At 39.4% G+C, this 24,834-nt stretch overlaps 1 long non-coding RNA gene across 2 annotated transcripts; it reads left to right on the top strand.

The window, feature by feature from the left end:
* Positions 1-1,930: 1,930 nt before the first annotated feature.
* Positions 1,931-22,307, top strand: LOC120731823. Of its 2 annotated transcripts, XR_005695420.1 has the most exons (5): positions 1,931-2,037; positions 2,295-2,479; positions 5,550-5,594; positions 5,708-5,903; positions 21,533-22,307. It is a non-coding gene; the product is annotated as an uncharacterized LOC120731823 (long non-coding RNA). The 2 variants fall into 2 exon arrangements; XR_005695419.1 differs by lacking the exon at positions 21,533-22,307 and having other exon boundaries at positions 5,708-6,181.
* Positions 22,308-24,834: the final 2,527 nt, after the last annotated feature.

Below are 24,834 nucleotides of genomic sequence, written 5' to 3'. Positions count from 1 at the left end.
GACAATGTAAAAGCATCAACACCATCGTACCTCATGCCTTGCACGCCATTTCACACATCAATCATATGACTGTAATGACTCTATCTCTGACTGCTATGCAACTTCCCTGACATAGTGGAAGTGATGATGCATCAGCTATGTGAGATGATTTCTTTTTGTAATCTGACCAGATGAATGACTGATAGGAATCTCAAAGAGTGCAAGCTTCGTTTCTCTTATGCTCTTGTGCTCTCTTCTGCCACACACGTGTGGTAGTGATGCATTTTTCTCTCACTGACACAAAGAACACCCCCCCCCCCTGCAAGATTAACACACACACACACACTGTCACACATTCACTCACACATGCAAACTCTTTCTTTCTCTCCCTTTCCTGGCAGTTTTGCGTCAGTGCTAAGACCACAGGGACGGTTGACATTTCACTCTGGCTCCGTTTCCATTCCCTGTGATCACAGCCATGCTGCCTCGCCTCCCTTAAAGGTCACTGTTGTTGTTTGTCAAAATCCCAACAAAAACACACCACGCGATGCTCTTTGTGTGTGTGTGTGTGTGTGTGTGTGTGTGTGTGTGTGTGTGTATGAGACAAACAAATAAATTGAGAAAGAGGGAAAGTTTGTGTGTTTAACCTGAAGGATCGTAAAACAAGAGCTGTCAGTCAAATCATATCAATTTTATCCAGACCTAACCATGGTGCGGTGTGTGTGTGCCAGCAGTAGGTGTGATTTCTTCCTTGTCTGGTTGGTCACTGGTTAAGTCTCAGTTGTTGTTGCAGTTTTTTTTTTAAATCTGTCCCAATCCTACCAGGAGTGCCAGTCTAGCACAAATTTAGCACAGAAATGTCATCTGGGAAAAAGATCATCTTATATCTTGTGAATTACAAGAATAACTCTGTAGCTCTAACACAATTTTACCAGTTTTTCTTAATATCGACTAATATCTAGTAATAATCAATAAAAAATACCATAGATTTTTTTTAAATTCTAAAATGTATACAGATCAGCCACAACTGTGATTTAATTGGTGAAAAAAATCAAATCTATCTAGTGCAATAATTTGCTCAACTGGCATTAATGAGGATGTAACTTTGAAACACATGACCCACCTAACCATTGTTGGAGACCAAGCACAACCGCTCAAGGCAATGGCACTGCAAAAAAACAACAACAAAAAAAGAAAACAAAAGAAAACAAAACAAAAAACTGAGTAGGAACTGCTTGAAGATCATGTTAAACTCTAAACTGTGCAGGATGTTCTGGAATAAGCCACAGCAAAGGAGGTCAAGAGGATGTTTTCTATTAGGGAGGTAGCTATTGAACCACAGCTCTGAGTGAAGTAGGTAATAACAGACTTTTTTGGACATTAAAATTCAAAGAAAAAAATACCTCTTGTATTAAAATCAGTGTTGTTTATTTTCTTTTGCATTGTTTTTGTTGTTTTTTCATTCCCATGTTAATCCGGTCTTTAAGTCTGATGCCATTAGCTGTTTCCAAGTCCAAACTCCGCTTCAGGTCCCAAAGTCAAATGAACACTGCAGCATCACTGAGCGTTACAAACTGTCTAAATTCTTTCATCTTAATAAAATGATCAGTGTTGCCGCTTTACCAGGTGTAACAATTAAGTTTAACATACAGGCATCCGTGAAAACGGAAGTTTAACTGAGTTAGAAGTTAGCAGGGCGTTAGCTTGCTAGTTTCCACCAGAACATAATATACCATGTTCTGACTGAGGGATTTCTGAAAAAACATAAACGTATAGCTCTGCTATCACTACTGACAGGAATGAAGACCGAAAACCAAACAGCAGTGCCTTTTTTAGCGTTACTGAAGTTGGACTACCTGGCTACCAGCTATGGTTAGCATAATATAAACACATTAGCACAGTGAAGCTAGAGGATGAAGGCTAACTTTTTTCTATTCAATAATTGTTAACGTGAGGGTTCCTGATGGTTGGAGACATATGCAGTCACATGGCAGTATCCTGTAAACAGACCAAACTTCAGTCAGGAGAACAACTGAGACAATCCATCCACAATATGAGGTTAGGTTATTCATTTACTACTGCATGGGCTGGGCTGTAGTTACATCATAAGGTTTTAAAAACTGAGCTTTAAACTAAATAGTGGTGATAAAAACTGAGAGAGGCCGACAGCGATCACTGCGTTTTTTAGGGGCTAATGAAAAGCTATATATAGTAAATAATGGGTGTTTCTTATGATATCAGTAATTAAATTGTATGCATTGGAAGGTAACTATTTTTATTTACTGAGCCAAAAACTTTTCTTTGAAATCCAACAGCATCATCACAGTTATTGGAGGGAGGAAGATTATTTTCATATGAGGGAACTGCCTGAGAGATGTTGCATGCCCAGCTACAAATTCTTGGATGTTTCCAAAATCAGCCCCAGGGAATCGGTAGCACATCTGCCAATGCTGTTCCTCCAAGACACGGATGGAAGAAAGGGAGAGGAATCCAGACCGAGGTTGGTCCTGATTGTCTGCCTTGCTCATCTTACCCCACGGCAACTGTAGCTGTCCCTGAATAATGTGTTTTGAGTCCTGTCTGGTAAAAGTAAAGTAAAAGTCTTAATCACACAGCTTATGTGTTACACATTAATGTACTGGACTAACGTAACAGACTTATCTTACCTGATAGCCTTATAGGTATATTAACAAGCACAATATTTTTTAATAAATGCAGTACTGTGCTCAATTCAGTAACTATGTTACATTTGTTGCCTTTACAAAAACGCCATTGCTTGCATTTATCTATCCTATCCACACTGAGTAGATAGAAAGAAAGAAAAACATTAAGCATTTATTTTCCCTCCTGGAAATGTACACTATCACTAGCTGATGTGGCAGGGAGCAAAATGGTGGAGTGTTTCTAAGAGGAGTGTTTTTTAAGAGTGGCGATATGGACATTCCTTTTATTTTCATGTACAACACAGTATAATTGTAAAGTGCAAACTACATCCAGGACTGAACTAACTGCATGCTAGCAGAACATCGGCTCTTTGCAAACATCTGAATAGGGAACATGCTAACACAAAGCTAGCAAAGAACACAAAGTCATGGCCAGCACCCAGAGCCTGATCTTCAACAGGTAACAACAGGAGTAATGAACAGTCAGAAATGCAGCACTGTAGCCTCAGTGTTTCTACAGATAAACTGCAGTAATAGTTGCTTTGAAGTTTATGGGGTGGTTTTCAATTTTGCTTTGTGTTGTTAGCTTTGTGTTCATGTCTCAACTCTAAAAGAAAGACCGTTTGTATATTTCCTTATTAGGGTAGGGATTTGTGTGATGTTGTGGGACTGTAGCTTCAGGTTTATGTTGTTAAATGGTAATTATGTGACAATGTGTGTCATACCACATTATAAAGTATAGTAATGAGTAGTGTAACAGGGAGTAATTAAGTAACGTAACACATTACTTTTCTTAACTAATGTATATCTTTTTGTATTTTTTTTATTTTTCAGCACAGTGTTAGCTGTGGATTCTGGACTTACATTGATGATGAAAAAATATAAATTTGTTGATTTCGTAAAGTAATTAAAATCAAAATAGGATGCATTTGGTTTTCAGGTTTTAGACTAATGAAGACAAAAATGATTACTAACAATTGCTTTACACAGACAAAACCAAGGTAAAGAGTGGGCTGTATGAACAAGAGATAGAAGACTATTACCTAATGTTAATTATTAAAAACATGATGTTAGGTACACATATAAATTTGTTGTCTATTAGAGTTTTTAAATAATCCTATGTGGGTAGTTGTGGTATTGACATTATTATTAGAGCCAGGGTAAAATTTAGATTGGTATGACTAATTCATGCAAGTGCATGGGCTGATTTTTGCTGTGTACAGTCCGGCACCAAATTATGTTGTTAGCACAAGATGGCAACGTCCACATCAGCAATGGGTGGTGGCTGATTGGATCAAGCGACAGTAGGTGGATGTTCTATTTTATTTCGGTGTTATGCGATGTGAAGGCTGCTCGGTCGTAATCAGTTATGACATAACTATTAACAGCCTGACCATCTGTAGGCACAGGCAATGGTCCCAACAAAAAAAAAAATTTTTCCAGGAGTTTCCCATCTATATGCACAATTTGACTAAAATGAACAATGGTTTTCAGCCATTTCAGTAGTAACCAATCACCAGTCACAAGTCAACATATTCTTTTCGGTAGCACTAACTTTTTATTTTCATGTGTATTCAAACTTTCATGTGCTTATGATATTGTAATGCTTTAATCTACAAGCAGTATTAATGTAATACATAATATTATATGTAATATAATTAACTTCATACCTGATGTGTTCCACTTGTAGAAGATTTTGCATTAATAGCTTTTTTTAGGTGTGTTAAGGGGGCATGCATTATGTACAGCAATATCTTAATTCTGTCAATCTAGTATCCAGACAGGATAACATAAGCAGAGCACCGTTAAAGACTTTTGAACTAACATTTAATAACATTTTTACACATTATATTGTATTTTCTGTCATAATCATGGAAATAGAAATCAGTAGTGATCAGTGCTAGAGCATTTGCATCTTGCACAATTTGAACTAGAGCTACATGTTCTTGTGAAAGACTCTGAAGCTCTACGGTACCCATTTTAATTGTCTCTCAGAATGCAAATAAGGCACAATAACTCATCCCATCAAATTCATATTCAGGAGTTGGACTTTTTTGTTCTCACATGCACATCAGGCAGATAATGTCTAGGAAAGTTCAGGAGTGCAGTGCATGTGTAAATCCAGCTCAAGTTATAGTACTTTAATATCAATCCTCCTGACTGGGCATGGGTGCATAACAGGGTACTTTTTTGGATTTTAAAAATGTTGTTTTGTTTTGTTTGAGCACTACTAAAAGAACTCTTAACCAAAAATACATTTAGCATCCAAGATTCCTCATTTTTGCTAAACAGGCCAAAGTTTAAATCGGCAGTTTGTTCAAACCTTTTAAAAAAGCAATGAATATTTTCTTGAAAAAATATTGGATATTGTTTTAAAAAATAGTTTCCTTTTAATTTTCCCACAATGAATTCAAATTATCATCATTAAATAACAGCATTTAGTTGAATTCTGAAGAAACATTTCTACTCATTTCTGCCTAATTGCTAACATTGAATGAAGAATAATTACAGTAATTGGTAGCCAGCATTCCAAGTGTATTTGCATTTGCCAAGTTATGACTCACCAAGTCTTTATATTCATATTTAACTGTTTTATTTACCCTTTTTTTTAATGTCATTTTAGTTAAAAGGATCTTTGAAAGAAAAATGTCCACATTATTAAGTATAAATCATAGGGGTTTAGAAAATTAATGAACTGAAGCATTAATTTAGTTTGGGGGTCTAATGCTACTCTTTGTGCATGGGCTGCTGTTGTACACACAGCAGCAGTAGCCTTAGGCGGTTAAGATTTGGGTAGCACTGTACTGTTTTGTTCCTGTTCACTCTCTCTACACACCCGAGGGGGAAATATGATGTACATGTCTCATATAACTTTAAATTTAATCTGGTGTTTTTCTTATCAAACAGATAGGGCAATGTTACCTGTAAAAAAGGATTTCTATTACAATTACGGTAAGCTGACAACAATGCGCACATGTGTGTGTAACTGCCACGTATAGGCACATTTTCTTTCAACACATTGATTTAAACCCTATGATGATTTCTTATGGATGTTTCTTGTACAGAGACAGCAAGACTGAGAGAAAGGGGGAGAGAGAGAGAGAGAGAAATGGAGAGTGAACACAACTCAGCCCAAAGTGCCTTGAAAAAAATGAAGAAGGGGAAAAAAAAACAATTCAGATGACTGATTGACACAGCACCCAATTCATCACAATGAGAGATGGTGGAAAGTATCTGACAACCAAAAACCACAGTTGGAAGGTAAACATGCACACACTGCGCTTGCACACAGAAACCAACATAATCGGGTGCATGAATGCACACACACACGCGAACGCACGCGCTCATGCACGAACGTCAAAATAGTTCAATAGCTATTACACTGTAGCTTTGTACAAATCTGGTATCAATGATTTGCTGCAAACAAAAAAAAGTGTCCGCACTGTTGTGCCTGTGTATGCATGTGTGATTTGTGTGTGCACGTGCAGCAGCAGGCTTGTGTGTCTCTCCCCACCTCTCCCTACCCCTCTGTCGCTCACGTCCATAGCCATTAGTGAGGCGGCCGTTGAGGCTGCCTTGTTTTGACAGATGCTCACTGTGTCCAAATGCATCTCAGAGGACGTTATGGCGCTTGTCACACTCACCCACCCTCTCTCACTCTTTCTCTCTATTTCTTCCCTCGTCTTCTTTACTCTTACTTTTCCTGCTGTTCCTTGACCCATTCATGGGTTCAAATACAGTATTCTTGGTCCACTCTTGGTAGTAATGCTGATATATTATTCAGTGTACCCTGCACTCATTTTCCTAACCCCAGTACATATCTATGTCTTCCTATATGATCTTACTGTGATATATCCATATAACTCATAAGTCAAGGTTAGCACTGTGTGTGCACTCAGGCGCTCCGAGCCCCTCAAGGCCTAGATGTGGATGAACTGTAGTGAACTGAGTGGCAGGTCAGCCTTTCATTGTTTCTTTCGTGGAGGTTGGGTTTTGAAGAAGGAGGGGGAGGGTGAACAGAGTATGAGGCAGAGACGGTCTCTTGGTCATTCAAGGAGCACCTTGCCACAGTGCTGTCTCAATGCTAATCTACCTGGACACAATGAGGCTAATGCTAAAGCAGACATCCTATTGGCTTTAGGACAGAAAAAGAAGCTAGTCTGGGATTTAGAAAGAAATATAAGCCCATATATAGTAACCAGTAGTTCAGTAATGTAATGCATGTATTATTAATGTATAAAAAATAACGTGTGTAATTTGAACTGATTGCTTTTTTTAAATAAGGGCCCCAACACTGGCAGTGACATGCTTAATGAAAACTTGACAAGATAAACCACAATAAACTCACCAGGATTATGACCTTTTGGTGCTAAATGTGAAGTAAAATGTAACACGAGCACACATTCAGTAGACTGACTGAATAGACTTTGAAGCTGAAGAATGTGACATGAGTTATTAGGTCCTGTGAAGTGGGAGCACCTGCACGTGGTAAACAAAGCTGCTTGTCATCAAGCCGAGTGCTAGTGGCATGTCAGACTGCTACCGCAAGAACTGCTGAATCCAGGCCATATGAATATTTGAAGATTTATGTATTTATTTGTTTTATGAGCAAATCAGTCAATATTGTGAAAGGAAAAAATCTTGCTCCTTAATGCAACCTGTTATGATACCTTATGTGAGAAAAGAATAATGCGTAATAGAAATCTGTCCATAATATTAATCTAGCATTTGGAATTTGGAAATAATTCTTTATTTAGCTTGGGATTGGCTGCATGGGTGGGTTAAGAGTGTTAGGGTACCTGGGTTGTTGACCCAGTGTTTTCAGTTTTGTACCTTTATTTGTGTTCTCATCTTGGTTTATTACTGTGAATGTTCTGGTTTCTGTTTTGCATTTCTATTTTCCCCGGTTCTTCTTGGTTTGTGATTTTGTAGTTCTTAAGTTTGGGTTTCCATACTCCCTCTGTTCTGTGTCCAGTCGGCGTCTGTGTCTGCCCTGGTCCCACGTCTCTGTTCCTTCTGTTGCACTGTCTGCTTGTGAGTCTGTGACTGTAAGCCCAGTCTGTGTTTCCTGTTTTACTTTGAAAGTCTGTGTCTCATGTTAATGTGTCTGGTTTTACATCCTTTGTCTCGTCAGCCCTGATTTGTCCAAGCTGTGTTTCCCTCCTGTCTCCCATTCCCTGATTGCTTCCTCTGTGTATTTAAGCTCTGTGTTTTCCTTTGTGTTGTGATCTACCCTCGTTCTGTACTGTGTGTTCTGTTTGCTAGCCTGGTTAGTTTTTTGTATTTTTTCAGTTTAGTTTTTGGTCCGGTTCACCATTAAAGCTGTTTTCGAGTTCACCTTTTTCGTCTCTGAGAGTCTGCACTTTGGGTCCACCATTCCATTTCTGCCTGCACACAGCCTTCACTTGACAAAAAGGAGTTTCTAGTGAAGGAAAACACTCAGAGGAGCTCATTTAAAAGGCATAAGAAAATCATTAGATGCAAAACAACCTTCATTTTACATCCAAAGAAATTCTGAGTGAGAACTGCTCTATGGCACCCACTGCTAACAAACCGCAAAAAATGTCCATGCCAAAGTCCCCATGGCTTATAGATTCGTGCTTATCAGCTGTCAGTCAGTTAGGTCTTTCTCCCCCAAATCATGCATTCAAATCTAGAAAGATGACAGTTCCTCATGCTTGTAGATCAATATATGTGTTTGCACTAGAGGGAGTCAAATCTGTCTGTAACAAGTCATACTGAAACAAAAAAATTCCAATATTTTTGAAACCTGGTGGTATTTTTCAAACTTTATGGGGTCTAGATTGTTAATAAGGACAAAAAATGTTTGGAAGAAGTCCAATACTGAGAAAGATACCTACAACTGGCTACGGTGAAGCAGCTCCAATGTAATCCCACAGGGCAATTGTCATTCAAGAAAAGTGCTTGTTTTCCCAGGTTCAGCTTGTTGAGCAAAACGTTAACAAAAGATCCCAACAGGGACAGACCAGTACCTTGCAAAAGTCTCTAGTTACATAGTTACAGAAAATGTAGATATTGTTATTGAAAAAAACAACAAAGGCAAAAAAATGGTTTATGGGTGCAGATTTCTGAGTTGTGGCAACACAATGACACACTACCCTTCACAAAGCTTTTGCAGAGTAACTTTGGGCAATGGGGACATGCCTAAGATGTGACCAGCTGTGCTACAAATTAACAAAAACACTCCTGTTCGTGCACTGCACCTTGGAAACCATCTGGTTTTGTGTGACCATTTTATCTGAGATTACTGGGGTCAATCACAGAGAACAGCAAAGCACATTTTCTACAAGAAAAATGCAAATGTACTGGAGTTAATGTTATTGCTCAAGCTATTTTGTTGACATGGCATCACTGCAATGCAAAATGCTTCCAAAAAAGGTACGCTATGGAAATAGGTTGATTTTTATGATTACTTTTTACTGCTCCTTATTCAGGTACTTATTACCTGCACACTATCACTGTCTTAATATGTATTGGAACTAAATAAAATCAATCAATCAATCAAAACCGTGACAGGATAACTTGAAGATTACAGACACTTACGGTAAAGTATCAAATATAAACATTGTGATGTTGGGCAATAGCCTCGTAGGATTATTTTGCAGTTGCTTCAACACTGCTGGTTATTGCTCTGTAGTGAGCTGACTCCAAACATCTTTGTCCCTATTAAAAATTTAAACCCCAAAAGATGGGAAAACAGGGCCCAAGTTTTAAAAAGACCAGAATCTTTTCTTTTACCTGTACCCTCCTCAGTGCTTCTATCACTTATGCGTGCTTTTAGCCAGGCAAAAGTGACCTTGCCTTGAGGATTGAGATCTGCAGAGCTACCCCTCCACACCTCTTCTTTGTGCCTCTCCTCCAGTGCAGCCTCACTGTGGTGACTTAAGAGAGGAAAAAGGATGTCTGTGACTTTCTCACCGAGTGCCTTGTGTGTGTGTAACTGCGTGTGTTTGTGTGAGTATGAGTTGGCCGGGCTTCAGGAGGGCTGAATCACACCGTCTGGGCTCTCCGTTGGATGGACAGGACTTGGCTTAGGGCTGAGAGGGTCCTTTACGCCTCAACACATGCTCTCCCACCTAAACTCTCCTCGATCCTCCTCACAAGTGGTGGGGTGATGAGAGGAGACATGCCAATACATCCAAGATTTCAACCACTGCTGGAGAGAAGAAGGATAGAAGGGAAACGTAGGAGAGTAGACAGAGTAGATGGAAGTGAAAAGGGTGTGAGACTTCATGTGTGCATGCACATGCAAGTGCTCGCGCAAAAAAGATGGAAGTGCAAGCACTGTACTCAAGACACGTAGTGCAGGGGAACAATGAATCACAGCGAATACAAGTGGATGAAAATAAAGAGACAGAGGCTGAAGTGACTACATGCTCACAGTTAACAGCATATTTTCTCCCACCTTGCCAAGGAGCCTGCTAGTCTCAGCTCTAAACGGCAGGAGGGTGAAAAAAAAGGTTGGGGTCAACTTCATCTCTCTGCTCATATTCTCCACTCTATCTCACCTCAATCTGGCCGGTGCAGACTCAGCCCTGGCCTGGAAAGTTTTCAATTCAGATTCCAAAAAAACAATCTGGTGAACTTCATTTCCTTTTCCCGAAGCTGAGCACAAACAGCCCTCGAGGGCAGTCCAGTGTTCAGTGTGTGGCATCAGTATAGAGAATCCTTAGAAAGGTTTTCTTTTCTTTTCGCCCTTATTCCCATCTATTAGCAGTAGGTATATTACATATCATATCAGCATTGTGATAACAACACAGAGCTGTTAAATTACATCATCAGAGGTATTATACTATTATTATAGTCACATATTTTCTTCTCTTTCCATTTTTAGGAAAATATGATCATTTATTGTAGTTCTTTTTATTTTATTCTCTTCGGTTTTTATTTTTAGTGCCAAGGGATGAGAGCTTGTCTGATTATTATGATTGCCTTATAACTACAAACACCTTTAAGTCCCACCTATAAATATTTTATCTTGTTATAGCGATGACCAATGTTTGAAAATGACAGATTGTGATTTTCCACGGGTTTATGTCCTTGACTTTACTTGGTTCTATCAACATATTAAACTGCTTAAGGTTTCCAAACATGGCAAAAATAGCAACTTAACCTCCTGTTCAAAAACCTAAACAGGCTGACGTTGGTGTTAATTGAATGAGACTGTTCTCTTACAGGCAAATACTCATCAGATTACTGAAATGAATTTATTAAATGCATGTTTTTTTTTAAACTAATTTGTTGATGTACCCATCCAGCCAACAACAAACTTATGTTCCCAACACTGGTACATCTTTCATTTCTGAGCTATTGGCCTAGACGACGAGAAAAAGAAAATTAGCCGACGGTTATTCCTCTGTGAAATATTTAAGCAAATAGCCAAACAGAGAAATTACATGTTTATTAGTGAGGTTTGTAGAAGCTGAAAACGTGCTAACCAGGAGCTGGCTGCAGAGTCATTTCACCATAGCCTACAGAAATGTTGATGGTGGTTTAAATTTTCTCTTGTAAGTGTTGGAAGCAGAAACCTAATAAGCTTATTTCCCCAAATGCTGAATTATTTATTTCACTGGGTAATCCCTTTAAGGTCAGAGTTAAAAAAAAAATGGCGGGGGAACAAAGAAAGGAACATTAAAACAGACACACACAGACAAACTGCAACAGACAAAAATACAACAGCGCACAACAAACATAAACATCAAGCATGCCAAAGAAAAAAGATATTAAAAAAAGATAAAAGATATACTCCAACTTACAGGTATAGGCAGACAGATTTTCTACCTCTTGGCCTTTCCCTGCATGCTTCGCTGTGATGGGTGACTTGATCCTTGTTCCAATCCGAGCACACTCCTCTCGGAGGAGCGGCGATGTCACTGGAACATAGAGGAATAGAAATCAAATCTGTTTGAACTGAGAGTAAGCGAAGGAGAGTGTGCCAGAGGACAAGGCAGTGATAACGGATAAAAGAGGAGGGGGAGTATAAGAATGATATTTGAATTATGTAACTCAGCTCAGGGATGATTTGGACGATTCCACCATTGACACCAACATCATTTCTCATTACCTGAGAGCCGTGTGTGCCCGGCGCTTTGCCTCGTCCCGTGAGTCATCTCACACCCAGCTATCAGAGAAGGAGAGAGAGTGAGAGAGGAGGGGGAAAGGAGCAGAAGGAGGTGAGATGTTTGCGAGATTAGAGACAAAAAAGCTGAAAGCACACATTTGTGTATACTAGAAATATAAGAAGCAGGATGTTCACACATTTAAATCACAGTGGAACACTGACTCTGTTCGCGGGTATTTTACATACTGTAGCCGGCCTCATATACACTTCAATCTGCTGCAGACAAAAGCCTGAATATTATGTATGCATGCGTAACATGCGTGTCAGCACAGAACTGACAAGGTACTTAAAATAAATCACAGTGATACTTGCTGTGTTCATTGCAGATCAAAAGAGGAATAAAACCTTTTGCCCGTGTACCTGTGTCAGCATATTACATGTTCAATATGATGTTTTAAAATCAATAGCTTATAGATCGTGCATATTTTGTATGGGGTGTATTACTGTATATAAATTTGAGGGGCTAGTGATAACTGTTCCCAGTCGTTCAGTTAGAAGCCATACACGTGAAAGACTTCTTTAAAGTAACAACCATGTAAATTAAACATTACTAAGTTATTAAAACACCCAACCTATCAAGCTGTCCTACTTGTTGTTACTGCGCATGCGTACAACTCAAAACAGCCATGTTTTTGCTTTTAATAGTACACGCCTATTATTTGATTCTACCCCGATCTCGTGCGTGCGAAAAACGGTTAGTATTATATGTTTTACTGCTTTATTACAGTCGATACTTGTTTTCCTTAAGCTTTTGTCAATTTGTTAACTTTTCAAGCTAACATGCGTTTTGTTTTTTGCGCAAATACTCCAATTTGGAGTCTCAATTTAAGTCATATTTCAAGTCTTGATTTAGTACATCTTAACTTCTGTAAACTGGCATACAACGTAAACCTTGTCAATTAATGTTAGTCCTCCTGCCTAAATAAATCCATGCAGGAAGCACGTTTTGATAAGTGTGATTTGGCCATCCGAACATCCTACCTATAGATATGTACGATGGAGGCAAAAAAAACCCACGTAAGGTAGTATATTGTGATAAGGTAAGACGGACTGATAGACATGACTATAAATTTACGCTACGGTAGGATGTTTTGACAAAGTAGGACGTTTTGTCAGAACACTGGAACACAAAAAGAAATAGGAATTAACATTTTTTAGATGGGTTATTGTGTAAAAAAAAGGGGGATATTAATATCGTAAAAGTGAGGTCAGTTGAAGCAATTAAAAATGATCCATTTTGCATCTAATGGAGAAGGTGTGCCACACTAAATCAGAGATCTCATTTAAAGAAAAATGTACTTTTTGATGTACAACATGAATAAATGTATATCCAATATCAAATGAGAGATGCATGTATGTGATACATTATTAGATATGGTATTAAATGCCAGCTACTGAATGAGTTTATAATACTATCAAGCGGAATTTTATAAGATTCTAATATTTGATATAACAAGTGTTTTCCCATGATTCCTGACTACTGAGTTGTCAAATTTCATAAATTTTTTGCCATTTCTAACCAAAGTAACTGCTCCTAGTGGATCCTTAGTTGGGCTTAGAAGCATGTAAAAGCACTTATATTTCCCAGCCTGTGAGTACTCAGTTGTATGTTTAATTTAAAGCATGTATAATAAACATATCAGAAACCGTGACATCACCGATGCTTCTTGTGGCCCTTTTGTAGGCTGTGTTTTGTTAAAGTTATGAAAAAAAAGGGAGCATGATCTTCCCAGCACAGGGCGCACGAGCACCCAGATACTTACACACAACATGCTTGAGTTGTGCCAGTCTTCTCCTCTGCGCTGTGTCTGTGTGGGGGTGGCTGGTGCATGACACATTGCTTAAAATAGACATTCGCTCTCTTTACAAGAGGAGGTTGACAAAGAAGTGAGAGGGAATGAAAGCTCATAAGGGAGCGAGAGAGTGTGACAGACAGAGGAAGACAAAGGGAGGAGAAAGAAGGAAAGTCAGGGAGGAAGAAAGAAAATCCTTCCACTGCACCAAACTAGAAGTCAGAGGAAACAAACACATGCAAGTTTGAAATGGAGATGGAAAAGGAAATGAATATTTCAGGTGAAGGGAATGAGCCAGATATCCAAGAATGTAAATGGGGACAGATGTGCGCAGCAGAGATGCAACACATTTAGGAGACACATAGAGAACCCAGCATGATTTCTACATTTCGTAATAACTGGGAAAAAAATCTGCGCAGTATGTATTAATTCACTGTATTGATTCACTGTAGCTCCATCAGTATGTCATGAGTCAAAGTTGTGATAAAACAGTTTAATCATTTCAGTTGATCATCACTGACATCTACCTAGCAAAGGCTATTTAAGCCTTTTATATAAGATAAAAGGTATGTATGCAAAGACTGCACAAGATCTATTAATAATAATACAGTACGCAGTACATGAGCATCAAAGACCTGACAGCTCTGTGTGAAGAGACTTAACTTAAGATGACTTTGGATCTAGAAGATGAAAAAAGTTCAAGTGAATCACAGTTTACGGTGGATGGATGTTAGTACCTTCCGTCATTGTTAATCTGTACTCACCAACACCTAAAGTTGAGCAGTCAGCAGAATGAAGCTGGCTCGTGTGTCATCTTTCTCTCTCTCCTCCCCCTTCCCCCACGTCTTCCCAGTGCTTAAGATAAGTGACAAGGCATCAGAGCCAAAGAAGTGCTTTAATACCAAGAGAAAACTCTGTGCCCATACGTGGGCGGATGCCTCCATCTGCGTGTGCAGTTAAAAATGTGGGTCTGTGTGTGTGTGCGAGCCTACATCGGTTACAGCGAGAGCTGAATATTGCGATGTGCGTGCGCACTTTACTCTTTCTCTCTGTAAGAGTGCACAAGTTTGCTTCTACTGTAAATATTTGTGTAGAAATGCCTATATGCGTTTGTGTGTTTATGTGTGCCCTCTAGCCTTGGTAAGGTTATCCATCACTCCAAACATCAGATGACATCACCACCGACCCCCATCCTGCAACTCTTACCCTTCCACCCACCACACACTCTCCACTCTAAAGGCTTGGCTGGATTCCACCACGCACCTTCCTCCTCCCCCTCCTCCTCCTCATGCCCTGCATTTAACTGAACTCTGGTTCTGTGGTGAAAGTGCTGAATCATCACTGCTGGCCTCACTATATACAAGGCTGACATGGGTCAGGTGTAGGGTGTGTTCGTGTGTGCCTGCGCATGTCTATTTTTCTATATGGGGTGGCGGTTTTGTAATCAATACAGTGTCACCTCTCAGCCCTTATACTCTTGTAAGGCTGTAACTGCATTAATGAACTGTGATCCACAGAGGGTACATTATGATGGCTGCTAACTTTATTATTAAACCTCATGGTATGGCCCTGGGAGAGAACTGCAGCTTCAACTGAACCCTTAATGGACGGGCTTTTTTTTTTTTCATTCTCCTAGTAATATAGACTTTGGACAGTGGGTCTTAATTGCCAATCAATGTAAGGGGAGGTGTTGTTAACACTAGGAGGGATTTTTTTTTTATCCTGAACTGAGTTCAGTATGCCATCGTTGGACCTTAATGGATCCGCTAACCTCCGAGACTAAAAACATTATTGCTTTCATACTATTTGAGCCATAAAACACTTTCAGATACAACGTGAGCCGAGGGTGGTGATAACGTAGATGTTTTAAAACATCCCCATGGCCTGAAATCAAACATAATATGTCACAATTAGACTGACATGATGGGAAACCCATTTCAGAGACAATGTTCCTTTAAATCTCGGTAACATGAGGTGACACAAGTGCTGCAAAGTGATTGGTATTGTGGTGAAGCACAAGTGAGGCCAGTCTTGATTACTAGTACTTATAGCTACTTCCTGACTGGTATAAATGAATAACGCACGTCTATTTTCATCTTTACTTATAACCCAGACTTCACCTGAAGTATCGCTTAAGCCCATAAATATTCTTAAAGAGAAATCCTCCAGCAGGTTGATTAAGCTGACTTTGAACTCAGTATAAATGTTTATATAGTGTTGAGACAGACCCATTCCTGTCGCTCAGTGTCTCTTGCAAATATTGCCAAATACAAAACACTTTAATTTAAATTATGTAACTAATGCTTCTCTTTTTGTGAAATATTAAAACATGTATTTGCATTTTGCCCTCCACACATGGTGTGTGGGATTTTATAAATTCAAATAGAGTTGCTGGATTTTTTTCAGCTTTTGCAAAGACCTTTTCATTATGGAGCAGATGTGGTGATTTTCACAGTACTGTATACTATTATGCATATCTGATGCTGAAGGCACTCTCTCTTCTTAAATACCCAAGCATATAAATGAATGTATTTATCAAAGCAGTGCGGGGCTGCTCTGTTTAGCTGTTGTTTGAAATGAATATGTTAAGTGGTAGAAAGCACACAGTGGGTTATGACATTTCATTTACATTCGGCAGTATGAATTTAAATGCTTTTTCACCCAAAACATAATGCATTTTAAATTCACCCACAATGCTCCCACAACGGAGACTGTATATTATGAAATTTCTGACCTTATAGAGATGCTAGATAGATTTCCTTCTTTCTAATTCGGTATTCAGCAGCCTCGTTCATGCTGTTCAGGTTCAAAATTTTAATTTGATGAGCGGCGACAAGGTGCTAACACCTTGCTGAAATCGGCTGCTCAAACAAGGTTTAAAATATCAAGCGGCATACATGATTGCTTACTGATTCCCATGTGTCCCCAGTGATAATGGGGTGGTTGCATTTGATATTATGTTTATAATTACAACCGTCACGGCACATTAACTAAGTCATTGTTGATGAAATTAATATCAGAATAAGAGTGTGGCCAGTTTAAAAATAGCATGTGGGGTTTGCATATGGTTCATCGTATAGTGTAGCTCTGACTTTGCTATGATTTGTATTTCACTGGATTTGTCGTAGTACTTTAACCGCCTATTCTTACCAAATTATCTGAGATTACACGTGAAGTAAACACCAGAACAAAACAAAATGCCTTGTACAGTGTGTGATTACAAATCAGATCTACATATCAAATTTGTTTAAGCTGCATAAAAAATTGATCCCTTCCCCACTTACAGGAAATAAACACAGGAATAGAAACCAGGACTGAGGCTGAAGTTGACTTGCTGATAGAGGTGTTTGTCTTTCCAGCCCATTACAGGAGAACCTGTTTGGAGAAATCTACTAGAAGCAAAACAATTTGTGAAGAACCTCATTTCATAACTTAATGGGCCATATCATTACATTGATTCTTGATTTGCTCACACACTGAACTGTTTCCTCATGGTTCAGCTGACATGATTGCACACAACAAAGAGAAAAATGTGGATTGTGTAAATGGTTTGCACTTGTCTTGTCTACAGAAACGAGCGGCTGTCTCTTCTTCCAACAATTTGTATTTCCATGTGTAAACTTCATCTGCCGGCCACCCGGTTACTCGCAGTACAGTGAATTAGAAAAAGGCCACTGGTAATGCGCTCTTGCGGGTGCGTCTGTTCTACAGTGTCTGGCTTTGTGCATGCATGCATGCACGAGTTTCTGCATAAAGTACACTGTGTGCAATATGACCTTAGTCAGTGTACTCCAGCTGCCCCTGCAGCATGTTGCATGATTGGTGTGTTGAGTTAGTCTGGTCAGGAGAGCAGCAGCTGTTTGGCGGTCTGGTCGGCTTCTTGAGAGGAAGGCATATGTGGGTCTGACTGGCCAAGCTGTTCAAGAGGCACACCAGAATGAACCTTTGATAAGGTTAGACACAAACAGGAATTGCAGTCACCAAGGCACAAGATGTATACCGTGTGTGAAGAGAAAAAAGATAATTAGAAGTGTTTTGGAATATATTGTCAAGTTATTTTGGGCCACGCTAATAGGAAACAATTAAAACAATGTTTGTTTGTTTTTTAGCATTTTAAGCACACACTGCAATGCACTGCAAAGACATCTCAAAGTTCAGTGAAGGTTTTAAGGGCCATGAAAGGCCTCAATAGCTGCAAATTTGTTCAAATTACATACAAATCTTATTAGTTAAAAGAATAGCAGTCATCTCCAGCTGTTATCCCAACAGTACGGCAATAAAAAGAAACTGACTTTAAAGTTTGCTCATTAAAAATGCATTTTTTCTGTTAGCATCGGAAATGCCAAAACACAACAGTAAGTAAAGCCCACCGGACATGGAAAAAAGAAAAAAAAATACCACGTACAGCAAGTTAACATTTCAGAAAAATGAAAACCTCGCTATCGAAGAGTCACAGCTCATTTGTGGAGGTGCCGTTTTTTTTTGTTCTCAAAGGAATCAGGCAAATCCACACTACAGGAAATAAAAAGTCCTATAGTAGGAATGATTTATTACTAGAAAAATATGTGACAGCCTTGCTCACCTAAAAAGTCAGAGCCCCTATTGTGGTGCAGTATTAAGATGCACTTCATAAAAGCAGCCACTCTAAAATACTCAGAGACAGAAGAAGAACGCTCCGGACCCCCAACATTCCAGCATCAAAACCATCTCCTGCCTCAAGTCATTTCATAAAATGGCAGCGATAAAGAGATAGACTGCTCTTTATTGTTTTTAGATTGCGGGCACTTTGCGAACTCTGCTCGCCTGTGTCTAGAATAATGTAAATATTTCACAGCTATATGCCTGCTAATACATAAAACAGATATATAAGTCCAATAAAGCTGCATAACTGTATGCGCCTGACTTCCCCGGAGGGTCCAGACACTTTAGCAGGAGGGGATATTCCCCACTCAGCTGACAGTGGGGACACTGAGACTTCCCTGATGAATGGTACACACCTGCTGCAGTTCCATGGCCGTCTTTTTGATAAGTAGCTTAAAGCATATAGCAGAAGCTCATAGCCTTTAATAAAAGAACAACTGACACATGAATATATGACTGTGTTTGGATCTTTTTATGAGCAACTTAATAAGGTGCTGCTTATACTATATGTTAAAGATCTTCTTTGGATTAGAATAGAGAAGACGTGTGAACTAAAATCCTTTTTGCTTCTTGGTCAGCTGTCACGTAGGTATAGCTGGTATGCATGCAAGCTCATGCTTGTAAACAAAGAGAAAAGGAAATGAGTTTGTTCAACTCATGCTTTGTGGCGCTCACTCCAGCTCATAACCAATAAGGCACAGAACAGACGAGTATATTGTTGCTTACTGCAATGCAATTGCCCAGGACATCAAAAAACAAAATGCGGCAATCAGAGTGGATGACATCTCTTGGAATTACTATAAATACCAGCAGCAGACAAGTCACTCATTAGGAAGATGATGATGGGGGGCGGGATTGAGGGGTATTCAGATGGACTTGTGGTGGGAACACAGACAAAACAATGGGCTTGAATAGAAGAAGAAGATTAGCATCATTACCAGTGTCATTCACTTTGTTTTGCTTTGAAAATATGACAAGGAGAATGAAATATAAATTTTCTGGACTGTTCTGAGAAATGTTAGGCACACATTAAACCGCACTTGAATGCAAGGGTAAAAACAAAAAAGTGACAGGAAGCTAAATTTGCACTCATGACGCATTTTGTTTTTATAATTAGTTCTGTCATTTTGAGAGTTTCAGAAATTTCCATAAACTTGTAAACTTATTTTAAAAATCGCCCACAAAGGGCCATCCATCTGGACTTTGGACAGGATTTGTAGTGAAAAATCAGAAGTGTACTACTCATCCCACCACGTGTCTACGCATGCTGCACAGTAATGTGAATGCTATTGTGATCTACAATATCTATTATCTACTTTCCATCAAATGGGTTGGAGATGAAAAAGCACAGAATTGTAGAAAAATGAACCCATTGGTCACCTCATCTTTAAATCTAAGCCATTGTTTTCTGTCTTTGTCAATTACATCAAAATGAAAACACATGTGGGGATTTACAGGCATACGGTCTGACCTCTCATCCATTTTACCTACCACTGGGGCCTATTGTGACCCTAAAATTGCCAATATTGAAGCTCAGTGGGGTGAGTAAGAATCAAGGGCGGGGGGCTAAAAGACGAGACAGCTACAGCTGTGCTCTGTTCTTGCCTCACAGAGACAGAAGAAGAGGGGAAAAAATCATAATCTCACGCTGTCTGATGCAAGCTTAAATGCTCTATTGCTTTGCCGATCACGTTGCGCTCCTATCATCTTTCCCTGGCGTCTCCAAGACAAATCTGGGCTGCTGCCATACACACACGTAAACCACTATGCACAGCAACAACAGCAGCTGAGGCGTGATGAATGACGCTCTCGTCCCGACGGATCCCTGTCGATGCATGTTCAAGTGGATGGGATTGAATTTAACCATAGAAATGACAGGCCATTCTTTTTTGGGGCACGGTGCAGGCTACATGAATGGTTTGTGGCGATGAGGGGCTTGGTGATTGATGCCCCATGAGGAAGAGCCAGGGAATCTGCGGCGAAAGACGAGGGAAAACCACCCTTGTCATAAATGTGAGCGTCTGGAGAATCCATGGGTTGTGGCACTTTTCTTGAACCAAGCCACTTCTTATCCTCTTTACCACCTGATCCCTGTTTGAAGGAGCTTACACCTCTCCTCATCCAACCAAAAATGGTCCTATTTATCACACGCTGACGTTTCTATCATCAGTGGCCGACAATGTTGTTGGATGAGACACTTGCTCTAAGCTCTAGAGAGCTGCTGGAGAAGATGCGGTCTGTTTTGTTCGTGTACTGTGGTCAAAGGCAGTATACAATTTAAACTATTTTGTCATTCATAGTTTCCTTTGTCTGCTGATTAAGCCCCGCCCACTTAGAGTATGTTGATTAGATTACAAATGTATAGTCGATCTCTGGCTAGCCTGTACCTTTTAATTTGTCACAAAATGCACTTTATGGCTGCAAATCGACATTATTATATTGAAAAAGGAAAAAAGACATTTGGGAGTGGGTTGAATAGACACGTCCGTCCACTGTGTCCACTACACGCTTTGCCTCTCCAAAACATGTAAAGGACACGCATGCAGATGTTGCAGAACCAGCTGAGGGGAGATAACATATTTAAAGCCATGAAGTCACTACTGACCAAGGAAGGTACTTCATACCTTCCTTGTGCCAGAAATGATTAAGCTAGCTTGCTAATCTGTATTTACGTGTAAATGTGTTAATAATGTCTTTTTAAATGTTTTCCCGTGATTATTTTATTTGTTGGCTTAAATTAAAATAGCTCCCTCTGCTGGTACTGCAGCTTACTGCAACTTCTGCATGCGTGTCCATTTCACGCTGTGGAGAGGCAAAGTGCGCCCAGCTTGTGTATTACATGTTTGTCGTGATATCGGTTGGACGATTGCACCAATTTTTGATGCAAAATGTGATGTAATACTTTTTCAGAACATAGTAACTCTTGCTCCTGACACCACAGGTGTAAACAAAAACGATAAGAATCTGTAAGTGCATCCTCCCTATGTAGTTTTTCTTAATTCTTTTATTTTTATGTATTCTTTTATTTCTTTTGCTATTTTATTTTCAAATAGTACATTCTCCTGTATTTCTTAAGATTTTTTTTAAGTATAAACCATTTTTGGCTTCTAGAAAAACATAGGTAGCTTCACTGGAATCTATCTTTCATTTGCAGCTCAGTGGGAAAATAAAAAGTTGCTGTTTGACCCATAGTGCACTGAAGTAACAACCAAAATATTGGAAATGAAAATGAATCAATAAATTATGAAGTAAGTTATTTCTGATGGCTGCTTATTCTGAATTTTGTGTTTTTTGTTTTCTTTACATCACTGCAGTTATGCTGTGCTGTGGGGAGGCTGTCCTTGTGGAGTATAGCAATACTCAGGTGGTGAGTATCAACCTAACATCTTCACGAAACCCAAGACCCAAGATTTCCCAAGAGTGGCTGATCAGCATGTACCCAGTGCCTTCTTTTTGCAGGTAGAGAAATACAAAGTCTGCTTGTTTTTCAGGAAATGTACATTTGTTATGTAAAACATAACAAATCTATTTCTCACCTATCTTCCACAGTTAAATATTAACATATATACAGCTTAAATACATTTATGTTAATGTTTAAAGCCCGAGTTTAACCATCAGTGTTTTAGTTCATGACTGAAACTGGCTAGTCAAACTCAAGAGCCTGACATTCCAGAAATGTCTCTTAACATATAATCGTTGCAAACAGTTACAAGTGGATCTGGTATCCCAGAACAGGGACTTCAGTGCTTGCAAGAAAATGCTGAAGCCTTCAGAACAGTGGAGGGGTTAAGAGGGTGAGACCCTGGGAAGAATTAGGAGCATGTTTTCCACTATCCTCACTTCCGCAGGCATCTCCACAGACTTCTCTCGAGCCCTGTAGCCCGTCTACCGGGGCTTCATTTTCTCATCTACTGAAGTTATGGAAGCAGAAAAAACATTCAGAGATCCTGTCTCCACATCAGCTGGTTTAACTGACTCCAAATGCATGCGCATAAACAAAGAAAGAAAGACTCTCGCTAATTCGGAAACATCATCGCAGTGACGAAGAATGCAATTAAAACTGCTCTTGATAATTAACCCATATCCATCTCCAACCCCATCCCCGCTGATTATATAAACGGCCATTACCAAAGAGCTATGAATATTCATCATTGATGAGCGGTCTTCACATGGTAGTCGTTTTACCTTTTTTGGGGTGGGTGGAAATGGGGGTACGGACGGGAGGGGGGGTGAAGTGGGGTGCTATTTGGCTGTGATTATAACGCAGTTAGAGAGAATTTAATCTGTGACTGCAACTTCAAAGCCATTTTACTGTTAATAAGTAGTTTGTTGTTGTCTGTTTCTTGCTAAGTAGCGCATTACTTTATCCTGTTATTTGTTGATTCTGGTGGAGATCTTAAGTGTTTCATCGCTGGCAGTTCATTATTAAATTCATTACATTAAATTTCATTTATGCAAATTCAATTCACGCATATTTGCTGTTGCTTTAGAAGACTATGTATTGTTGACATTCATCAAACAGGACCTACAGATATTACAGAAAACAAGAGAAATCTATCAGGCTCAAAGTTTGGGTGAAGGAACTGACAGAAATAGGTTTCAGTACATTATAAATGGGGAGGGGGGTTAATCAGTCTTGTGAATTGTGACCACATTGTGTCACTGCTGTGATCTTGCCATAAGACTTCAGCAGCGGCAAACAGAGCAGAACAGAGAGGGGAGAGAACGACTGTGGGAGCAAAGGAGCAGAGAGTGAAAGAGGCGGAGAGAAACCTTTCATGATAAAAACTGCCCGCTCACAGTGCGATAAATTGGGAGATGACACAAGTCACAGCACAACAAAAGGGGAGAACATTGGATGGGGACCCTTCACTGAGAAATTGATGAGATCGAGCTGGAAAGAATTGTCTCCGTGAGCCAACATTGGGGCTTATCCCCCAAAACACTCCAGGATTAGGACAACATCCCGCTGGAGGTGGAGTTGGCATGAGCCCATTAGTCCCTCATGATTTCTCTGACATGTTTCTCACTTCTTTGAAGTCACTAATACCTTGTCTCATACTTGGCATAGCTTTCTTTTTGTGAAAAGAAGAAGATAAATACAATAACACAGATGCAACTGCAGCCACGTCCCAAAATAGTTGCAAAATTGAATGTGGTTCGGTGACGGATTGTGTGAGCGAATGCAGGATTTGTGATAAATGGCTCACCTGGCTTTGCATCTGAATAGAAGATTGTCAGATGCTCGGTAGCTCATCAGATGAATTCAACAGTCCTCATCTTTTAAAAAGTCTGATGTATTTGAGATCAGTACACTTCCCCAGCAGGTCAGTGCAGACACTGACACTTGAATACCTCATGGATGCTACATGAGCTCTCACATTAGCTTTTCTATCGGGATTTTTATACACAGCAAATACATAAATACACATGAAACGGTAACATTGTGCTAGCAGGATAGTAGCATGCTAGGAAAAAAGTGATAAACTTTGTTTTAAAGTTAATGACACCAGTTGCTCCCATCTTACTGGTTCTGTTGTTAAGCGTGACAAAGTTACATTATAGCTGCAGGGCTCATTCAGGCTTAATTAAGATAGTAATTCATCAAGTGAGATACTAACCTACATCTTTCATTTGAATTCTACTCAAGATCTCAGATATTACAAAGATACAGAAAATGACAGGCTCAGTTACAGAGGAATAATGCGTGAAATGATGCAATGTCACCTTGAAGGTATCTGTTCAGTGGGATTTCACTACTCAGTGAAAGCATGTTATGCAGTAGCTTAAACAGAGTGATGCAATGTGTGGAGATGAAAAGTGATTTGCATTAAAAACACTAAAGAGCAGATATATTTTGTTATTATTCTATCAAACCTCCTTTAGTTTCAGTTAAAAAAAATATGTTGAATATTCTCTGACTGATATTTTAAATGAAAGAACAATTTAATCAAGTGGTCGTGTTGGGGTCGGGGTTAAAATTTGGTGTTTTTGTGTGCATGGTTGGGGATTGGTGCTTGCGAATTTGTGTGTCTACATTAGCCCGTTTGGGTGTGTGTCTCCATGTGGGCAAGAATGGAGCATAAACTCTCATGTTTTATGCTTTACTATAAATGTCAGGGTCTTGAGACGATACGCTGACTTATGATGATGCGTTCAGGTTTCATACACATGCGCTTAAGCGCTCTCTGAAAACAACACAGTACTCTTCATACGCAGCTTTCACTGAACTGCCAGTGAATCCAAGGATCTGGTTATGGAAACGTTTTGAAAATCAATGGAGCATTTGATTCACAGCTGTGTGCAGAGAGACACTGTCAAGAGTTCAGTGTCTCTACCACATCATGTAGTCTCACACGTACTGTATGAATGAATGGAACACCATCTGGAGTTAGCAGTAAAAAAGGTTGAGCCCTTACAGTTTTTTCAGCTTTACTATGAACTAACTCTAATTGTAATCAGCGCAGAAAATATACATTTTCCACTTATGCCAAGTTTGATTATGTGTTTCTCTATTTATAGCTGTCTAATGTTCAAGCTATTAAGCTATGCACTTGTCGAGATTTAAACGAAAACATCTCTCATGTACTCCAGATCTGACACGATGACAGTAGAA

This window comes from Simochromis diagramma, unplaced genomic scaffold (genome assembly GCF_900408965.1).
Source record: "Simochromis diagramma unplaced genomic scaffold, fSimDia1.1 OVJJ01000483.1, whole genome shotgun sequence".
Lineage (NCBI taxonomy): Eukaryota > Metazoa > Chordata > Actinopteri > Cichliformes > Cichlidae > Simochromis > Simochromis diagramma.
The sequence above is the reverse complement of the archived record's forward strand: the minus strand, read 5'-3'. Positions and strand labels throughout refer to the sequence as shown.